This window comes from Anser cygnoides, chromosome 7 (genome assembly GCF_040182565.1).
Source record: "Anser cygnoides isolate HZ-2024a breed goose chromosome 7, Taihu_goose_T2T_genome, whole genome shotgun sequence".
NCBI lineage: Eukaryota > Metazoa > Chordata > Aves > Anseriformes > Anatidae > Anser > Anser cygnoides.
Window position 1 is genome coordinate 1,206,450 of NC_089879.1, and position 12,371 is coordinate 1,218,820.

The 12,371-nt window shown below is 45.1% G+C and overlaps 2 long non-coding RNA genes across 3 annotated transcripts; both read left to right on the forward strand.

The window, feature by feature from the left end:
- Nucleotides 1–2,391: 2,391 nt before the first annotated feature.
- Nucleotides 2,392–8,816, forward strand: LOC106038962 (uncharacterized). 2 transcript variants are annotated; one of them, XR_007158473.2, is made up of 4 exons: nucleotides 2,392–2,499; nucleotides 5,337–5,408; nucleotides 5,909–6,024; nucleotides 8,673–8,816. It is a non-coding gene; the product is annotated as an uncharacterized lncRNA (long non-coding RNA). The 2 variants fall into 2 exon arrangements; XR_001208933.3 differs by lacking the exon at nucleotides 5,337–5,408.
- A 919-nt stretch (nucleotides 8,817–9,735) lies between these two features.
- LOC136791283 (uncharacterized) lies at nucleotides 9,736–11,050 on the forward strand. Its single transcript, XR_010832928.1, has 2 exons — nucleotides 9,736–9,925; nucleotides 10,594–11,050. It is a non-coding gene; the product is annotated as an uncharacterized lncRNA (long non-coding RNA).
- The last annotated feature ends 1,321 nt before the right edge of the window (nucleotides 11,051–12,371 follow it).

The window sequence follows — 12,371 nt, forward strand, 5'->3', positions numbered from 1 at the left end:
TCACAGAGTCCAAACCATATATCCTGTCCAACAGGCAGAAGAAACAGCCTTGGACCTTTTAAACACTTGAATTTATTGACTGACAGCCTCCTAAACAGCCTGAGGTTTAATTTGGTAGCTGTCAGGCAGTACAGCTCAATTCTTCAGCGTTTATCATAAACACAAGCTGGCAACTTGTCAGAAGTTACATATTTCTTTTTTGCTTAATTTTTTGGGTATAGAAGTTGTGGATTCCATCGCACCAGTGCCACCTCAGCGCAGTCACGGGCCCGGGCACAGAGGCCTTTGCTTTGACCTGTGCACGGACACTGCTCCTCCTTGCTTGGGGCTGGGATTCGGGGAAAGACTTTAATGGAACTTCAAATCCCAAATAAGTGCATCTTGAGGGCAGTGCTGGCCCCGATCCACATGGGTCAGCGTGCAGATGTGGTGGTGGGCAAGGTGGCCATGGTGCCCCCTGGATTTCTGGTGGCACCTCGTGGACGCTGCCCAAAGCCCCGCGCAGCTGCACCCCGCTCAGTGGTTTGGAAGGACCTACTTCTGAACGAGCGAAATCTACTTACCTTTTGGCTTCAGCTTCTTCCCATCTGTTCTGCTAATCTCTTTGAACCTGCTAAGCAGGGCCAGGGAGTGTTTTTGGCTTTTGTTTTGTCAGGCGGGGATGGTTTGACAGACACCGAAACACTTCAGCCGCAGCAAAAATCAGAAGTGTTCATGGGAAGATAGTTTTGACAGGTCTCATTCAGTAAAACCTTCAAGTTCTAATTAAATAGCCCACCAGTGCTAATTCATAACCCCATCCCACAGCCGCCGATGAGCCTGTGCTCGCTGCCAGCAGTGGGGGAAGGCGCGGGGACAGGCAGGGGCGCGGGCAGAGGGCCCCACGCACGCTCCCCTTGCCATCCTTGGGCTTCTGCGCAGCGCTGGGGTGCCAAAAATACTTGTTACCATCGGCCACATCTGTTGTTGTCAGCCAAGCAACGGTATTTTTATGATCTACTACGCCATTACACCTCCACAGCAGTGGCACTACACATTTACTACAGCAGTAAAATCCCTGAATGTTGGCTACGGTCGGTGCTGGCCAGGCAGCGTGTGGGTGAAGCACATGGAGCGCTGCGGGCCTCCGATGCACTTCCACTGACCTGGGACTGATTCGGTACCTGAGGGACCGTGGCGGTCTGGGGGCTGGCTTCTTCCCTCCTAGCAGCTAACAGCGCACGTGTTCGGTGCTCACACCGCTGAGGGGTGGGGACGGTCTGATAGGCTAAGATGCCTTTTATTTTATAACGTCTTCTTGTAAGCGTAATTCAAATAAAACAACCTCTTCCACTACTGATGACGGTCTGTACCTGTCAGACAGCATTTCATTGCCAACAGGTTTTGTGGAATGATTTCCCAGCTACTGGATCCCAAAGGTCTCCTATAAACACTCAGTCAGGATCGCTTTGGAGGAAAGCCCAAGTCGTGTAGCCCAGCGCATCTTGCCAAAGGACGTCATCCAGAAGTGGCAGGGGGAAGAGGAAGAGGCGCCCACTGTTGGCTCTGCCCATGGCCAAGCAGCCTGGGACATCACCCTTGACCGAGCTCCCATCTTTCGAGCAGCCAGCCCTAGGTGAAAGGACACAACCGGAGAGCTGTGTGCATTGCAGAAAATGATGATTTTTTTTTTTTTTTCTTACAGTGAATATGCTTGTATCCTGGTAGCTGTACTCTGCTACAGCCAGTCCCATAAATCCTATCTCAAAAATAACGCGACCCAGTAGAATACCAGTGCATTGCTTACAATTTCTGCCCGAGAGCTAAATTTTTCATGTGAAAATGCATAAAATTCATAAAGCACACAAAGTGCTCTGCACCAGTTTTTATGAGGATGTTCACTGTCATTTAACAAAGGATAACAATAGTAAATCCATAAGGGTGGGAGTTTAGTAAGTTTGCCGTGGAACATAAATTACCTAGTTGTTTAGGTAATTACCTAAATTAACTATGCAATTCACATTACTTTGCATAAAATATGTGCTTTAGCCTAATGAATCCCCTTTATTTCTGATAAACGCCTTTGCCTAATCTTCATTGATCCACCCGGCACCAGTCCCTGCTGCCCTGCACCTCGCTGCGGCTGAGCCGGGAGCTATGGGCAGGTGCTGGCCACAAGCAGGTCCTGCCATCGGGTTCACCCCTCTCCCTTCAGCATCAGCACGTCCCGGAGGCCTGTTCCTGTGGCTCAAGGGATGTTCTCCTTGTGCTGGGAGGGTGCAGAGCAGGTGCTTTGCATTCTCCCCATCACCTGTTCGTCGTCCAATTAACACCAGTAATGGTATCAGCACCTTCCCACCAGCCCAGCCTCCAGCCTTGTATAAAGCAACTGCTCTGTGGGGGCTGCTGGCTTGATGCTGGATGTCAGGCAGCACTGGGGCTTCTTAGCTAGCAACCAAGTTGATGCAGGTAGGCTAAGGAGCAGGACAGAGGGATCCGCGTGGTGCTGCACGCACGGAGGTAGGTGCTGGCTGCTCCAGCAGCTGTCTTGCTCGCAAGTACGAGCACAGCCAGGTGCAGTGTTTGCACTTAGAGGGTGGCTTTGCATTCAGGGAGCGTTACGGGTAGGTTCATGTGGCGTTTGGCAAGAAGTTTGCTGTCAGTGCAGTTGGTGGGGCAGAGGGAAGAGTTTAAGAAGAAGACACAGATAAATTATTCACTCGTGCTTCAGTTTATCCCTGTCTGTGCTCAGCACAGCAAACTTGTTTATAGATTTAATCTTTGTTTGTATTTAAAGGTGTGTGCGTAAAAGCATACATGCAAACATAAAAAATGTTTGGTTTGAAGGTAGAGCATATTAGTCAGAGAGAAAAAAAAAAATCTTGCTCCTTAAGTAGCTTCATCTTCATTAGCTGTTATTTGTAAGTCCCCTGGCAGGATGGAGAGTTTTTTTTATTATATATATACATAATACTATATATTATACATATAATATTATATATATATCATACAGTTTTGGTACTTACCAACGTTGTAATGTAATAAACTTGTCTCCCAGTACCTAAAGGGGTCCCTACAGGAAAGCTGGGGAGAGACTCAGGGAGTGTGGCGATCGGTCAAGGGGTTATGACTTTAAACTAAAAGAAGGTAGGTTTAGATTAGATGTTAGAAAAAAAATCTTTACTCAGAGTAGACTGAGATTCTGAGTATCATCGGGGCCCAGGCTGCCCCGGGAGCTGTGGGTGCCCCATCCCTGGCAGTGCCCGAGGCCAGGCTGGGCTCCTGGCTGCCCGCACACAGCTGTGCCTAGAGCTGCCCCCTGAGCAGGGGTGCCTCACCTGGGTACCTGATGGTCGGGGAAAAAACAAAACAGCCTCCGTAGGCTCTGTCCCAGCTTTGTTCTCTTCACCTCATGAGCCGGGGGTGTTAATCTGCGTTTGCCCGTTTAGATGCAAAGTGTGCCCTGGCCCTCAGGGCCGGACCCAGAACCGAGGGATGCGCCCAGCTGCTGTTTGAGCACCTGCTCTCACCTCGAGCTGTGGGAGCTCAGGCTCCTGGAGCATGTCCCGCAGCTAGGGGCTGCGAAGCCCGCGCTGGGTCTGCCTGTGCCAGCAGCGCTGTGCATCCCCCGGGCAGTGTCCTTGGGCCCCCAGCACCAAGCTGCTGCCTTCTGGGCTGGGGTCGGTGCTCCCTGGGGAAATGGCACGTGGGGCAACTCCTCTGCCGCTTCAGGGGTCTAAGGACCTCTAGATGCACTGGAGGTCTCGTTAGGCTGATGCACGCTGATGGAGAGAAAGCAGACGAGCTGGCAGCTACACAAAGCTTCCATGTTTTCAGCATTTGGTTTTCTTAAAGTGGCTGTAATGCTGCTTGTTTGCCCATAAAGAGCATGGGGGAAATTAAATTTTGGAAGGGGTAACTGATATGCCTGCAGACAGGATGTAAAAGGTTGCAGTGCTGTTTGCATATTGTCCATCTGATTCTTCCCTTGGTAAATTATGTTATTTTCATTTTCTCTTATTATAACTGCAACTTTATCCTAGCTCGTGCTTTCATCTGTCAGTCGGCATCTCCGATGGCCAAGGATAATTCATTTTAACTGCAGCTGCTCCTTGCACTGTGGTGCTGTGACTCACTGGTTTATGTTGTAATTCAAATCACATTCCACCCAAAAGATGACATTTTGGGTGCTGTTCTGCTAGCACAGTGCGATGGAAGTTATAGCTCCTGTTTTCTTTCATAACAAGTTCATCCCTGGTCAGAGGAGATCAAGCTGAAATATAAAGCCTGTAATTATCAATAATGTATTTTGAAGTAAACCAAAATCCACTCTCTATTAGTGTCATATGTTTAAAGCAGTTTTCTGGCTAGATGAGGCAATTCCTTAAAGAGAGTAATATTGCAGATATGATAAATATGATAATTTATTTTTGGCCTGGCAATTTTGTGTTATCTGTGCACACAAGTACCTCCTTGGCTGATTGCTTGAAGTATTAAAGGGAATAAAACCTGGCGTCAGGCATCAGAGCAACTGTGAAATGGGGCCAGATTTCTCATATGTATGTATATATATATGCATGTATATATATTTATTATATATTTACACACATTTGAAATGGCATCACAGTGAAAACATGCTGAAAAGACTGGAAGCTTCTATAATCTCAGTTTATTACTAGGGCAGTACAACAAAGTTGGCAGGTAAAAATGCATTACCTAGAGATATTTTTCCAAAACTTTCCAGCACTGCAGCTTTCCCACCAAGTAAAATCTAAGTGGAAGATAAGTCATTTTTTTTCCTAGATGTGCCTCTGTTGGCCCTGGCTCTGGGCACCCCTGTGGGGCAGCTGGGAGCAGCGGACTCCTTGGGGTGCGACATCCCTGTGTGTTGGCAGGGAGCATCCTGAGCCTTTTTACCCCACCTGCTGCTGGGTCAGGCGCTGCTGCTGCTGGGGGAGGCAAGAGCAGGATGGGTGCCTCCTTGGTGGGGAGGTGCTGGTGCCCCCAGCATCTCCCCAGCACTGCCGCAGCTATTGCTTTCAGGGCTATTCCTAACGGTTTACCTTCCATCCACTTGAAGGACCATATTTCAGTTTTATCCACACTACTAATAAGGGGTTTAAGCATGCTGGCTGTATAAAATAGTGTCATTTTTCTTCCTTCACCGAGTAGTGATGCCAGACCTTAATGGAGAGTTGTAACCGGCTTGCTTTCTCTCTCATTTAAAAAAACAGCTTACATCGAAGCTGGGAGATGTAAAAGGCTGACATCAGATTGTGTTCATTGATCATGTCCCTCGTTTCATTAGGCGTTCGTGGCTTTTATGTCCTGTGGCTTGTATCACTTTTATTTTGCAGAAATTGTTTGGAAAGTAAGCAAAGAAATGCCTTTGTGTCCCAGCGATGCTCAAGTGTGCGTTCCGCCCCCGTGTGAGTTGGAGTTTGCCTGTTTGTTGTATCTCATTCCACATCTCTCGGGGCTCGTGGCATTATAGACATGGGATGTATGGTGATTTCTAATGCACAGAAATGGTTGCTAGTCTGAAGAAAAATATTTTGCTATTCAGGAGAAATAGAAAATGAGAAGATGGGAAGCACAGAAGTTATATACGTACATATCTGTATCCCTTTCTGCATATCACCTTGTACACAGGCCTAATTTGACTTGATTTCCAGTTTTCACCCTCTAAATCTTAACTTTACTTCCACATAGCTCATTCCAAGAGGCAATCAGCAGTTGTGCTTGTGATTTATGGATGGCCATCCTCTTGCTGGAGGAGGGGTTTCCTGGGCTGGGCAATGGGAAACCTCATGGGACAGCCAAACCAGGACTCGGGGACTTCCCTCTTTTCCCCCGAGAAATTTGCTCCTCACAATTGGGTTAATTAGTCCAGCTGGACGGTGCATCAAAATCCACGTTCTTCCTGCAGGATGTCCTCTGAGGCAGTTGGTGCCTCTTCTTCTGTCGCTTTTTGCTGTTGGGAAGTCCAGTAATGCCGTGGAATCCAAGCTGCGAGGCCTCCAGCACAACTTCTAACTTCACGGCGTAAGTTGTCTCTAAGTATAAGCTAGTACATGCTTAAGAGATTTGGTTTTTGAAGATGTTGGTTTGGACTTCGGTTTTGGTGGGTTTCTTGCATGACTCTGAAATCTCTCTTGGTGTTGACACAATCCTTTTTTTGAAGATAAAGGCATGTTATGGTATATCTCTGTACTTGTAAAAAGGATTAGAAAGTAGGTCATGAAATACAGATGAAAAAATTATGGAAGAAAACAATATTATTTTTCTGGACCAATATCTTTTTTCTCTTAAAGTTCATTTTTTTCTATTTTATACTAAAGATAATGGCAAGATACCAATAGAAAATGTTTTATATCTGTGTCTCTCTAAGTACAAAAATCGATCTCTAGAAAGAGTTAAGAAGAAAACAGCTTCCTGGAGGAGCCAAGAATATGTGCCAGAGCAAGTGATCCTGCTCAAAATATACTGGGGATAAAAACTCCTAGAAACTAAACAAGTGTCAGATAACACCCAATATCTCCCAACACACTGATAACTGCTGTGTTAAGTCTAGATATAACACAATGAGAATCTGGATAAGTAACTGTTTAATATCACTTTTTCCTATTTTAAAAGCCAAGGCTTCAGCTGTGGCTTTTAAATGGCGAGGGCAGTGTGCTGGGCTGAGTCACGTTTCCAAAGCAATCGACGTGATGGGGGATTTAGGGCTCCAGAATCTGCAAGTGCTTCCTCTGTGGGACTTCTTGGCAGCACAGCAATATATCACCTCTTCCTATAAGTCTGTCTTCTGCAATCTCTAAACAAGTAAAATACATTTTTTACTCCCATATCCAAGTCCCTAAATAACCCGAAAACTCATTTAACCACCACACTAATAAAATGTAATTCTAATGGATAAGAGGGGGGAAAAAGAGAGAAAGCAAGCTGCTGGAGCTGCTTTTTATCAAATCCTGACAGTTTGACAAAAACAAAGCATTTTGGGGGGTAGGCTCTTAGATTTTGGCCAGATTCCCCCTAAAATAAGTCAGAGCTCTGAAGAGAACCTGCCTGTCGTATTTTGGCTCTGGCAGCCCAGCCTGCCTCAGGCAGCCTCTGAAGGTGCAGATCACCTGGTGTAATCCTCTGCTCAGAGGGCTGACTTCAAGGATATCGTGTTTTTCAGGACCCTGTCAAACTGGCCTTTGAAAATCTCCAAAAATGCTGTTTGCCCAACCCTTCTGGGTAACCTCCTCCAGTATTTATTTCTGTCACTGTAAGGAGAGATTTTTCCCTATGTGTATTTGGAATTCACCATTTTGCAACTTTTGACTCTTTTTTGTCCTCTTTTGAATTTTTCATTTTTGTTTTGTGGTGAAACATGCTTGTTTTTATTAATTCAGAATTAGGAGTAAAAACATATACAGATTTTTTTATTAAAAAGCTCCTCCACAAAACAGAGGAGTCATGATCAAAAGCAAATACAGAGGCTGCATGTGCTCAGATCCATCCAATTGGTCTTCTGGGGTCTCAGTGGACTTCTGCATGAGCAACAGGGTCTATCCCGGTGAATGTGACTGTAAGAGTAGTTCAGGGATCATAAAATGGGATCAGAACATGCATATAAAATAATAATTCTTAAACTTATTAAGGTTCCTTCATATAAAATCCCATTTACATCCTTTATTTTCTATTGGGAAATTAAAGTTTTCTAGTAAAAATTTTTATTCTTGGGAGACTTAGCATTTGCAGCCTTCTGCTTTCAGCATCTCTGTAGCAGGCCAAAGAACAGGGCCAAGTAAGAGTTGGCCATATTCTCAGATGAAAAACCACCACCAGCTGAAATCCCCCCGGTGGTGCCTCCTGCTCTACCTCTAGCCCAGGTATGCTGACATGGGGCAAAGAAGTTCTTATTCTGACACAGATTCGAAAAGCAGAGCAGATGGATTTTTGTTTAGTGTGGTTCCCATATCATAATCACAAAGGACAAATCAAGCTGAGCATTTCTAAAAGGATCCTAGGAGCTCTGACACCACGCGGCCGGGGGTAACCGAGCATGGGGACTCCAACTCACAGTCCTACAGCAAGCTTACACAGATCACGTCGTGCTTTGGTTTTAATGCCTGTTTTACAGGTTCCACGTGTTCTGCATTGCCATATCACAGAATAGCCAAGGTGGGAAGGGACCTCCAAAGATCATCTGGTCCAACTCCCCTGCCGAGCAGGATCACCTGGAGCACTTTGCACAGGATGGCACCCGGGGGGGGTTTGAATATCTCCGAAGAAGGAGACTGCACAACCGCTCTGGGCAGCCTGTCCCAGTGCTCTGTCACCTTCCCAGCAAAGAAGTGCCCACTCATATTCAGCTGGAACCTCCTGTGCTTAACAAAATATTTTTGAGAAGCTAAGCCTAGCAAGCTCCACTGAAATCAATGATTTAAGCCTATTTAAGCCATAAAGAGTTTGCATCTGAGCTTCAGTATGGAAAGTTTCCATAATGAGTTCTGACCAGAATACTTGAACCCTTTGGACTCGGTGGTAGCAAATAGGTAGGAATTTGTGTATATTAGGAGTTCTGGAAAAAAATTCAAACTATTTTCCTGTGCTGTCAAGAGCCATCAGTAGATGTCAACGTACAGTGCCAGAAGTACTATAAATTCCAGAGTAACAATATAAAGGCATTTTTTGTATCCTAGGTGACCACAATTTTCTTCTGCAAATACTGAAAAGCAATTCTTTGCCCCTGTGTCACCAGCTGCGTGGAGAAGCACTTAATACCTGTGCTGGATGGATGGCGAGCAGCCACTGCCCCCTGTGCTGAATGGTGCTCGGCAGGGAGCAGCGACCTCTGCAAGGTGATGTGCCTGCGCTTCACCAGACAAAGGGTGAAGCATTTTTTTACCTTACTTTTTTTACCATACTTTTACCTTATTCTGATGTGTTAAAATATATATGCTGCTGTTTTTTATGGAAATGTTTAGGTTTGGCAAGCTACTGCAAATGCTCCCTGTTAATTATGTTATTTCCAGATGGCATGATGGGTCTGGCATGGGGGTGTTGGTGGGAGAATCGTTACAAGATGACATTACAAGAAGATGAGCTGGGTGCTGATTTAGGGTGGGGACGTAAGCTGGAGCTCTTCCTCCTGAGCCAGAGCTGCCTCGCAAGCTGCCTTTGCTCTGCCTTTCTCCAGGGAACCTCAAGGATGGTGAAACGACTCCAGAAAATACAATCTGAGGCATTTTTAAAGACGAGTCAGCTGAGAACATTGGTCAACCACTGATTATGATGAAACTCTAGTTTCTAATCAGAAAAAGATCACTGCTGTAATTTTAATTTTTCATAAGCTGTACTCTAAAATGCAGATACATAAACCAGTTCATTTAAGCCCAGCTGAGCTCTCTTTGTATTTTACAAGCTATTATGGGCAACAGATAATATTAAAATGAATATTGAAAATATTAGAAGTATTTTGTTTCCCTCCTTACTCCTGAGCAAGCAAGAGCACATTTGTTGTTCTCGCATACATGAGTAAATTCAAATACTTTTAAGCTGTGTGGTTGATGCATTTCATCTCACAGCTATGTGATCTTCTGTCTTGTCACCATCTGTACAAAGGTTTCTTTGTGGCCGCCTGGTTTCTCTCTCCTGTGGGATAGGGTCCGGGTGATCACGGTCCCCTGCCTGGCATTGAAGGTTTGGGGCTGCCCGGCAGGGTGGGTGCTGGGTCCCATCCCTCCCACCACCCAGAGACGTGGGCAGGTGGCCCTTTGGCTTCAGGTAGGTCAGGGTAGATAGGACAGAGGAAATATTGCCTCCCTGGGTTTATAACCTGCAATTTTCCTACACAGGAGGATGAAAATATCCTAGAAAAGGAATGCAGATTTCCAAAGGTCATGGGGGACGACACAGTGGGATCTGGCAAAGCAAGAGAAGAAATATTGCCCAGGTGAGGCTATTTCTCAGCTCAGTTTTCTTTGGGTATCTATTACAATGTTCCTCCAGGTTTAATTGCTGACAGTAATTAACTATGTAGGTGGCTGTCTTTAATCATCCCATTTAATGAGTCAGCCCATACTGCAAATGGTTGCTAGAGATAATGCTGTGCTTCCATTTTTTTCTCTGGTTATCATCTAGTCCACCCTAAGTTCCTGCAGCAGCAATTTGGTGCGACCCTTCCTTGCTCTCCTGCTGCGTGGAGCCACCCTATTTATTAACTTTCCCAAAAGTCCTTCTGAGGCCTGATAATGTCTGCCAGAACTGGCAGGGGAGGCTCAGACACTGGGACATGCTGCTGGTTTCCTACAGGTAAGCTGAGGAACAGAGAGAACATGCTAATACAAGCAGATGGGATGGTTTGGTCTTGACAGCTGATAAAGTTAATTGCTACATCTTGATGCTGGGCATTTGTGGTGCTTTGTCAAAGAAGACATCAGCTATGAAAATCCGAATTTGTCAGTCATCCAAAAAAAATGGATTAATGAGAGAGAAGAGAAAAGAGACAATGTTTGTTATAGCTAAAGAAACCCCAGATGAGGATTAGATAGTTTAGATTTTTTTTGTTAGAACACAGTGAAAATTGTGTGTGGTTTATAAGACTGTTTCTGCTGCTGACAGGAGCTTATGGACGGGTGACCGCAGCAGAGGGTCCCTCCCTGAAGCGCTGACGCCGGGCCCCCCATGCCGGCTGTCCCGGGAGCCCCGCTTGGCTCCCCGCAGGGCTGAGGACGGGGAGCACACCGCAGCCAGCTCTCACCCTCCTGCGCTGCGCCCGCGCTCAGCCTCGGCTCTTCCCCATCCGGATGGGTGCGCGAGCTGCGGGGGGCAGGGTCCGTGTGCGATCTGAAATATAACATCACTTGGTTTCCTCTTGTTTGTTTTTCAAACTGGTCATACTTTTATTCTTTAATACACTTTCACCTTTGCTTTGTTTGAAACACTTCTTCCCTAACAATGTAATTACTCATAAAACACAGCAGACCTTTCCATTCTGCAAACCTTTGCAGTTTTGTTCCACGATGTCTTAGCTAGTTTTTGACATAAAGCACTGATTAATAAAGAAATTTTGATTGAATATGTTTTACCCATATGTGTGGCTGTGTATCTGTGTGTGAGTATCTTTTTAGTTTAAATCAGTTCCCTAAGAGAGAGGAAGTCGTTCAAGGTAGTAGCTACATAGTAAGCTACATTCTCACCCCTTTGCTTTACAGAACTGTCATGAGAATTAATCAGCTGGTACACCTTGGCATGGAATTAAAATATTCTATTAAAAAAAACAACACACACAAACAAAAATAACAATAAAAGGATATATTTAATACTAAGTACATAAAAAATAGGAAAGCCTGGAGCAAAATGCATCAGTTCTTCTGTTTTGTTGAGATACTAAGAAGCAGTCACATCATCGAAACCAAATGCTGAACATGCTGTTTTTATAACATAGAGTAATAGGAAATGATTTTATTACTGTGTGCTTAATTCTAATAAATGATTGTCTGTATCTTCTAAGATGACATGAAATGATATATTGTAAAACAAAAAATAGAGATATAAAATCAAATTTCTGGGGGTTGTCATAAAATTTGTTCCCACAAAAGCAGTGTGGGGTTATAACATATCATACAGCTCATGGCACTTTGACATGTCTTATTACTGTTCTTTTCTGTCATCTTTAAGCAAATCAAATAATACTCTTTTAAATCAACTGGTATTCATTTAAGTAAAGAGTATTTGGTCCTCATCAGATCTGAATTTGAGCAGAAATCATATTTCTGAGGGCCACATCTTGCACTTGACTCTGAAGTCAATTCCTTATCTCCAGCTCAAAGCTTGAAAACTAATTCCCTGCCTTGGGAAGAGCTTGGAGACAGCCTGGCCACGATCTGCTGGTGGGGAAAACTCGCTGTGGGTTCATCTGCATCGCGGATGTCTTCCTGGTGTTGCAGTTCTGATAAGCAGCCCCTGCTGTTTGTTCCATCGTTATTTAATTAACACCGGCATTCCCAGCAGTCTGACAGGCTCCAAACTTGTCTCATTGTGACCCTTCCGTTGTGTTTGAAAGATGAGCTGTTACCAACAACAGGCAACGTGAACTGCAGCTGAACAAGGTGCTGGGGCTAAATGATACACTGAGCTTCATCCGTGTCCTTTCCTCTCCCCTGGCCTCGCATCACCTTCAGCCCTGACGTTCCTGGCACCTGTGGATCCAGAGCAGAGCATAAAATGCACCTAAAGGAGGAGAGCTGGCTTCCAAGTAACAGACACCTCCTTTAGCTTTAAAGACATTGGCATGCCAGTAAGAAAATAACCCCCAAACCCGACAATTTTCACAGTGCATTGTGAGGGAAATGTTTTCCACAAGGAAAACAAGATGCACTTTCTGTTCAAACTACCCC